Here is a 9315-nt window from a genome sequence, read left to right as displayed (position 1 = left end):
TATCAAAATTGGCCAATTTTTACACTGTCTGTAAATGTCCACTACAGATGGCGGCTGCCCATAAAAAAATGGATCAGAACACAACTCAGTTGGGGAAGTAAAATTAGAAAAATATATGGAAAAAACTATTTTTCAGAAATAAACTGCTAATTGGCATGAGCATATGTATTCACCCCCTTTGTTATGAAGCCCATAAAAAGCTCTGGTGCAACCAGTTACCTTCAGAAATCACATATTTAGTGAAATGATGTCCACCTGTATGCAAAGTGTCACATGATCCGTCATTGCATATACACACATTTTTGAAAGGCCCCAAAGGCTGCAACACCTAACAAGAGGTGCCACTAACCAAACACTGCCATGAAGACCAAGGAACTCTCCAAACAAGTAAGGGATAATGTTGTTGAGAAGTACAATCAGGGTTAGATTTAAAAAAAATATCCAAATCTTTGATGATCCCTAGGAGTACCATCAAATCTATCATAGCCAAATGGAAAGAACATGGAACAACAGCAAACACGCCAAGAAATGTCCGCACACCAAAACTCACAGACAGGGCAGGGAAGGCATTAATCAGAGAAGCAGCATAGAGACCTAAGGTAACCCTGGAGGAGCTGAAGAGTTCCACAGCAGAGACTGGAGTTTCTGTACATAGGACAACAATAAGCCGTAGAATTCATAGAATTGGGCTTTATGGTAGAGTGGCCAGAAGAAATCCATTGCTTTCAGCAAAAAAACAAATTAGCATGTTTTTGAGTTTGCAAAAAGGCACGTGGGAGACTCCCAAAATGAATGGAGGAAGGTGCTCTGGTCCAATGAGGCTAAAATGTAACTTTTTGGCCATCAAAGAAAATGCTATGTCTGGCGCAAGCCCAACACATCACATCACTCAAAGAACACCATGCCCACAGTGAAACATGGTGGTGGCAGCATCATGCTCTGGGGATGTTTTACAGCAGTTGGGACTGGGAAACTGGCCATAATTGAGGGAAAGATGGATGGTGCTAAATACAGGGATATTTTTCAGAAAAACCTGTACCACTCTGTGTGTGATTTGAGGCTAGGGTGGAGGTTCACTTTCCAGCAGGACAATGACCCCAAACACACGGCTAAAGCAACACTTGAGTGGTTTAACGGAAACATGTAAATGTGTTGGAATGGCCTAGTCAAAGCCCAGACCTCAATCCAATAGAAAATAAGTGGTCAGTCTTAAAGATTGCTTTTCACAAGCACAAACCATCCAACTTGAAGGAGCTGGAGCAGTTTTGCAAGGAGGAATGGGCAAAAATCCCAGTGGAAAGATGTGGCAAGCTCATAGAGATTTATCCAAAGCGACTTGGAGCTGTGATAGCCGCAAAAGGTGGCTTTACAAATTATTGACTTTAGGGGGTGAATAGTTATGCACATTTACTTTTTCTGTTATTCTGACCTATTTGTTGTTTGCTTCACAAAAAAAAAAGAAAAACACCTTTAAAGTCGTGGGCATGTTCTGTAAATTAAATGATGCACATTCTCAAACAATCCATGTTAATTCCAGGCTGTGAGGCAATAAAACATGAAAAATACCAAGGGGTGAATACTTTTGCAAGGCACTGTATATATAAATGGTTTAGTGGAACACAGCACTTTTGACAATTAAATATATTTTCTCAATGTAAAGAAATTCATGTTCAGTCTTGTACAAACTCCTATGTTCTTACCGACCTGTTGCATTACACAAACAAGAGTTCTGTAATCAAATATTTATTAATGCCAGTGTGCACACGGACTGATAAAAAGTCAAATGCAATCCAAACACATTTGGCATAGGATATATGTTTTCTACTTTCCTTTTTCACACAGTTCTTTGCAGCAGTGAGTAACACCAAGGTTAACCTGCTAACCCAGGAAAACAGTATAACCAGGTATGTGGCTACTACACTATAGGATAGGTATATAATTTTGTTCTAACTTATTTTTGACATTATACAGTTAAAGGTGTAATTTTGGTAATTTTATTTCACATGGTTCGAGACACTTGCACTTTCATAGAAGAAATAGATGCTTAGATGATAAGAACAGTGTATTAAAAGAAGTAACAACATTAAATAAACTTGATATACTATGTATGCATAAAAAAAAGTTGATATACCAATTTACCATGTTGTTAAGAGTATAACGTTGAAGTTTTATGCACATAGCATATTTTTTGCTGGACATGTGTCCACATTATCAAAACATATGGACACATTATCATAATTTAAGATAAGGTATTTTTTTTAATGATCTTGTTGTTAAAAAATTGACATGGAAATAGTTCACTTGTAACCCGATTCACAGGGTTTCACTTTTTAAAGTTTAAGGCACACGGGTCTCTAAACCATTGCAATGTAAACCCCAGCATTTGCTGTTTCCTCACCCTGGTTCAGCATATAGACACCCAAAGACATGAATGGCTGTACTCCAGGTATTATTATTATTATTATACAGGTTTTATATAGCGCCAACATTTTGTTCAGCGCTTTACAACATGAGGGCAGACATTACAGTTACATTACAATTTGGTACAAGAGGAATCAGATGGCCCTGCTCGTTAGAGCTTACAATCTAAAAAGGAAGGGGCAATTGATACAAAAGGTAATAGCTGTGGGGGATGAGCTGATGGAGGAAGTAAAATAGTGTTAGTTAAAGGCAGGATAGGCTTCTTTGAAGAGAAGGGTTTTCAGGGATCGTCTAAAGATAGATAGATTAGGGGACAGTCGGACAGGGGTAGGGAGTTCCAAAGGATGGGAGAAGCTCTGGAGAAATCCTGGAGGTGAGCATGGGAGGAGGTGACAAAGGAGCTAGAGAGCAGGGGGTCTTGAGATGACCGAAGAGGGCAGCTTGGTTGGTATTTTGGGACTAGGTTAGTGATGTAACTAGGGCCAGAGTTATGGATGGCTTTGTAAATTATTGTTAGTACTTTGAATTTTATTTGTTGGGTGAGTGGAAGCCAGTGCAGCGATTGGCAGAGAGGGGTGGAGGACACTGAATGGCTGGTAAGGTGGATGAGTCTGGCAGCTGCATTCATTATGGACTGGAGGGGGGATAGTCTATGTAAAGGTAATCCAACGAGGAGGGAGATGACCAGGGAGTGCATTAGAAGCTTGGTGGTGTCATTAGTTAAAAAGGGGCGTATTCTGGAAATGTTGCGGAGGCTAAGGCAGCATGATTGGACAGGGTTTGTATGTGGGCCTGAAAGGACAGTTCGGAGTCTAAGGTTACCCCTAGCACCCTGGCATGTGGGGACGGACTGATAGATGTGCCATTGATCTTGACAGAGAAGTCAGGCGAAGGGGCACGTGGGGGAGCAAATATTAAGAGCTCGGTTTTAGACAGATTAAGTTTGAGGAAGTGGTGTGACATCCAGGCTGATATGTCTGTTAGTAGATCAGTGATGCGTGAGGAGATTAATGGGGTGAGCTGAGGGGTAGAGAGATAGATTTGGGTGTCATCAGCATATAAATGGTAGTGAAAGCCATGGGAGGCTATTAGCTGACCCAGGGAGGACGTGTAGCTCGAGAATAGTAGAGGTCCAAGGACAGAACCTTGGGGGACCCCAACAGAAAGGGGAGTTGGAGAAGAGGAAGTGGAGTTGTAAGTGACACTGAAGGTGCGATGAGATAGGTAAGATTCAAACCAACGGAGAGTGCAGCCATGGAGACCAAGCAAATTTAGGTACATGTGTAAGCAAGAGTAAAGCAATTTTTTTAAACACTCACACGCTATACACTATATTGCCAAAAGTACTGGGACACCCCTCCAAATCATTGAATTCAGGTGTTCCAATCACTTCCGTGGCCACAGATGTATAAAATCAAGCACCTAGGCATGCAGACTGCTTCTACAAACATTTGTGAAAGAATGGGTCGCTCTCAAGAGCTCAGTAAATGCAAGTGTGATACCATGATAGGTTGCCACCTGTGCAATAAGGCCATCTGTGACATTTCCTTTCTACTAAATATTCCATGGTTAACTGTTAGTGGTATTATAACAAAGTGGAAGCAACTGGAGATAACAGCAACTCAGCCACAAAGTGGTAGGCTATGTACAACGATAGAGCATACCAAGACACTTTGGACAATTTCATGCTCTCAACTTTGTGGGAACAGTTTGGGGACGGCCCCTTCCAGTTCCAACATGACTGTGCATCAGTGCATAAAGAAAGGTTTGTAAAGACATGGATGACCGAGTTTGGGGTGGAGGAACTTGATTGGCCTGCACAGAGCCCTGACCTCAACCCGACAGAACACTTTTTGGATGAATTAGAGTGGAGACTGTGAGCTAGGCCTTCTTGTCCAACATCAGTGCCTGATGAGCTTCTGAATGTTAAACCACGTCGATACTGGGCTTATTCTGGCACTTCTCTCCTACAAGTAAAAATCTTAATTTTTTTGCTAGAAAATTACTCAGAACCCCCAAACATTATATATGTTTTTTTCAGCAAACATCCTAGGGAATAAAATGGCGGTCATTGCAACTTTTTATCTTGCCCGGTATTTGCGCAATAATTTTTCAAATGCCTTTTTTTTGGAAGGAAAATGGTTTCATGAATTAAAAAATAACAAAACAGTAAAGATAGCCCAATTTTTTTGTATAATGTGAAAGATGATGTTACACCGAGTAAATAAATACCTAACATGTCCTGTTTTAAAATTGCGCACACTCATGGAATGACGCCAAACTTCAGTACTTAAAAATCTCCATAGGCGACGCTTTGACAATTTTTACAGGTTACCAGTTTAGAGTGCTAGAATTGTTGCACATGGTCTAACACACATGGCGATACCTCACATGTGTGGTTTGAACGGCGTTTACATATGTTGACATGACTTGCATGTGCGTTCGCTTCTGAACGTGAGCTACCGGAGATGGGGATTTTCAATTTTTTAATTTTTTTTTATTTTACTTAATTTTTTTATTTTTGCACTTTTTTAAAAAAAAAATTTGATCACTTTTATTGCTATTACAAGGAATGTAAACATCCCTTGTAATAGGAATGGTGTGTGACAGGTCCTCTTTATGGAGAGATGCGGGGTCAATAAGACCCCGCATGTCTCCTCCAGGCTGGAAAGCATGAGATCGAGAAAAAAAAAATTCACTGATCTCATGCTGACAGCTAACGTTGCGCCCGGGCCTCCGACGGTCATAGAGATGACTGGAAATCATCGTCGTCATCCGGCACCGGCCGATTCTTTCTCTGGGCCCCCGATGGCACAGGAGAACCCAGAGAAGCACCGTATTGCAGCAGGGGGGACGCCCCTTCCCATCACCAATAAGAACGATCAAGCAACGGAACTACCGCTATGATCTTTCTTATCGTGCACAAAATCTCTGGCTTGAAAAAATTATATCTGAATGAAGCCTGCAGCTGCAAGCATCATAGCATCATTTAGATATCCTCACTCAATCTCAAGGACATCATATGATGCCCTAAGGTAATGAAGTGGTTAAACATTCCCATAGACACACTCCTAAACCTTGTGGACAGCCTTCCCAGAAGAGTTGAAGCTGTTATAGCTTGAAAGGGTAGGCCAACGGACTAAGACTGGAATGCCATTAAAGTTCATGTGCATGTAAAGGCAGGCATCCCAATACTTTTAGCAATATAGTGTATGTCCCGACCCCATTCAGCTTCCGCTTAGCAAATTTGCTGTCAGTGACTGAAAGTATAAACCACTGCTATAACTCTTTGGATCGTATACAAATGACAATGCAAAAATATATATCTCCCTTCACTATCCACCAGTACATCTATTTCCCAAAATACCAGGGAGTGATGTATCCGTACACTCACCCCTCTAGAAAAGGAGGAATTAGTGGAGTGATAGGACCAGCCCACCCAGGCATATTGTATACAGGACACAGCTTCTCTAGTAAGATGAGTCTCTAGAAAACCATAAATACCCAGGTGATATTTACAAATAATTGCTGTAATCATAGATCTTTCCAATGGGTCCCTTAAGCCCTATACATTCCATCATGTAGCAAGGTCCCAAGGCCCCAGAGGCCTAATTGTGACCTCAAGGGTTAGGGAGAGCTTACATCCTTCCTTGTAGAGTGGTTTACCAGGCATGGTGGGTGTGATGCAAAAAGAAATGGTGGGCGCCAGTCCCTTTTGGATGCGAACAAGAGATTTATTTTCTCTTAACAGAACTGGTGGAGAGAGGGTTAGGGCCAGGACACCCTTGAGTAGATGCAATGGTAATTGGCAGTCTCTGAGACTTCTATAAGTAGACAGCTATACAGTGTAAGGCCTCCAGCCGGATGACACTTCTGTATAGGTAGGAGCGCTTTCTCCTATGGCAACTAATCTTGTAATAGTCAGTAACGGTAGTTGTACTTAACTCTTAGCAACACAGAGCAGTCCTTTACTTATCTCACAGTATCCCACTGAGCTCCCAGTCTCTCACTAGAGTTCCAGATCCCAGTCGTCACTGGATCCCCTGAGCTCTTCCACAGCAATTCCGCTGTATACTCCTCAAGCGTCACCCCCGCTATCCTGTTGGGTCCCTGACTTAGCACTGGCTGATGCTTTCCCACTTCTTCACCGTCCCCGGTTGATGTGAAGACTGCTAAGGTACTTACTTCAGCTTACTCACTGTAGTCCCCAGTAACAAGGTGGGTGGTCCCTTAGTGGCGACAGCTTCCCCTTTACTACTGACCACAACTGGTTCCCCATCCAGCTGAACCTTCTCAACTGGGTTGTACTCCAATCCTGCAGTCCCAAACCTACGCTGCTTCTCCTACTCCTGGATAGTCCTCAGGCAGCCTAGCAGCCTGGTGTGCCCAGGATATGCCTCAGGCTTCCGGCCTAGCAGCCCGGGGCAACATAACACATGTCCATCCAGACAGCCGTCCAGGTGGCACAGAACCCCGATCACCTGACTCAACCCAAATAAATAGGCTCTCCCAGCAGGCAAAACTAAACGACTAAAGAAGCCCCTGCCAATTGGTTGAGATACCCATCCATTCGTGATCTGACCTTGCAAAGCCCATGTCATTCTAATGTCACCAGCCACAGTGCTATCTAGTAACAGAAGAGAAAAGGTGCAGCAATTTCAGAGTTAGCGAGGAATCAATTGATCTTCTAACAATTAACCAGGAAAATTATCTCCTGGCAAACTAAACTTATTAGCAACCCTGCCTAAACACCAGGATGCTACAATGATATAAAAGGTACTCCTGTCATGTAAGAACCATCAGAATAGTAATCGACCAGGATTGGCAATGACGATTTGTTAAAGGCAACAGTGAGAGTGCATAGAAATCCGGAGCAGGCAGAATCAAGGGATGATCGCCTTAGCTCAAGTTAGGCCAAGTCGAGGCTGGTCATCTTCTTTGTGATAGGCCATCTCGGAATATCAGGAAGCTGTAATGGTGTAGGCATGCTTGGGGCAACTGCTGTCCAGGGCTCTGTCTTCTCTCCCCAGAACCCTGGTAGCAACCAAAAACTAAGGCAGGGTAGATTTCTACAGTCATATCAACTTCCAAACAAGTTCCTTGGGAAGAAGTGCACTGCGGCATACCGTATCAAAATCCTGGAAGAGCAAAAAGCAACAAATAACATTACCATGTATGGATTCTTTGCATAGTCACAGGGAAAAGAAAAAGCTGCACCTCCCCAGCTCCCTCCCCAGCTCCCTCCCAAGGGGCAAACGTGTCCCCGAAGAGGAATAATATGTGTTGCCCATAGGTATGGGCTACTGTAAGATGATGGCTTGAACATAGAGATATCTTCACTCAGTCTGCTGAATTGAGGTGACGGCGGAGATCTGCCTTGTGTGCGTCGATCCATTCGAAGGTCGCAGCTACTGACTCGAAGAAGTATGCCTGGCCACCTGATTTTATGCAAAACCTGGCCGAGTAAAACATGGCTTATGTAGCTTGGAACAGCTACAGACATTTCCGGACTTCAGTGAATTTTGCCCTGCTTCTCTGAACTTCAGCCGAGAAGATAGAATGAGACTCTGGTCCCATTATAATGGATGTTTTGCGGCGTTCATATGCAGTATAGCCTTTCTGTCATGATAGTTAGGCATGCGGTCTAGCATAGGCCTGTAAGGGTTACCTGGTGGTAAAGGTTTAGTGGGGCTGCGATGGGCCCGTTCCACTGAGAAGTGAGGTGTGAAGACGTCTTTACCAAAAAAGGTTGAGAAGCCATTGTTCGATGAATTCTGTGGTGTCCCATCCCTCCTTTTTTTTCCAGGAGGCCCACAATACGGCCATTATTCCTTCTCATGTGATTTTCTAGGACTACTGTCCACATACTGTTTGCATTGGCCAGTTGTTTAGTCGTTTGGGAGTCACGCAAGAGGGAGTGCATTTTATCCTCTAAGAGCTGTCGTGTGCCCTGTTATTTTTAGTAAAACTTTTCTGTTATTCTTAATTACCCTATTTTAAAGCTAGAGATGCCATCACTAGGTCATTGTGCTTCTCTATGCCAGCATTTTTCAACCAGGATGCCTTCAGGTTTCTTCAGGGGTACCTTGGCAAAATGCTTAAAAATTGCCCAAAAATTGTATACAAGACAGCGGGTGAATCAAGCCTGCATTTTAGTTACACAAAGCAACACGTGACACCATTGGTTGATAAGGACGTCAGCTGTCTGTTCATCATCCTTGTTTGTCCCTCCCCTGCCCCTCTCTGTCAGCACTGGGGTGACATTAGCAGAGTGAGGGAGAGAAACTGAAGGAGAATAGAAATGCTGGAATACTAGTCAGTACCGGTGTGCAAAGGTGTATTTGCTTTGGAGGAATAAATCACCTCTAAGCCCTTGTACACACAGTCAGAGAATCCGTCGGAATGTGTCCTATCGGACCGTGTTGTCGGATAATCCGACTGTGTGTGGTATGCATCGGACTGATTCCGTCGGAATATTCGTCGGACCCAATTTTCCAACTTGTTGGAAATATTTTCTGACAAACTGGTCCGATCGGACATACTCCGATCATGTGTAGAGAATTTTGATCGGACCAAGTGCCACGCATGCTCAGATCAAATTCCTACATCAAAGCTATTGGCTACTAGCCTGAATGTAGTACCATCGTAACAAAATTACGTCATCACGTTCTGAAAGATCGAATTTTTCGACAACTTTGTCCGACCGTGTGTATGCAACAGTTTCGGACAAGATCCGATGGACAAAATCAGACGGACAAAATCCGACGGATTTGGTTGTTGAAATCTCCGACCGTGTGTACAGGGGCTAACAGTGTCCTACATGTGTGATCTTGCTGCATTATGTAAAACTATTAATTTCTTTTTTTTACATTTTAAAATGGGGTGCCTCAGAAG

General features: G+C 43.1%; 1 protein-coding gene across 1 annotated transcript in view; it reads left to right on the top strand.

Moving 5' to 3' along the window:
* Positions 1-1837: 1837 nt before the first annotated feature.
* Positions 1838-9315, top strand: part of LOC143983614 (retinol dehydrogenase 16-like) — a 55999-nt gene continuing 48521 nt past the window's right edge. Inside the window, exon 1 of the mRNA XM_077483532.1 lies at positions 1838-1904. The gene's annotated coding sequence lies outside the window, so the exon portion shown is untranslated. The remainder of the gene's footprint in view (positions 1905-9315) is intronic.

Source organism: Lithobates pipiens, unplaced genomic scaffold (genome assembly GCF_037356315.1).
Source record: "Lithobates pipiens isolate NorthernLeopardFrog02 unplaced genomic scaffold, aLitPip1_a1.2 Scaffold_16, whole genome shotgun sequence".
Classification (NCBI taxonomy): Eukaryota; Metazoa; Chordata; class Amphibia; order Anura; family Ranidae; genus Lithobates; species Lithobates pipiens.
Note: the sequence above shows the minus strand (reverse complement) of the source record. Positions and strands in the feature narration are given on the sequence as shown.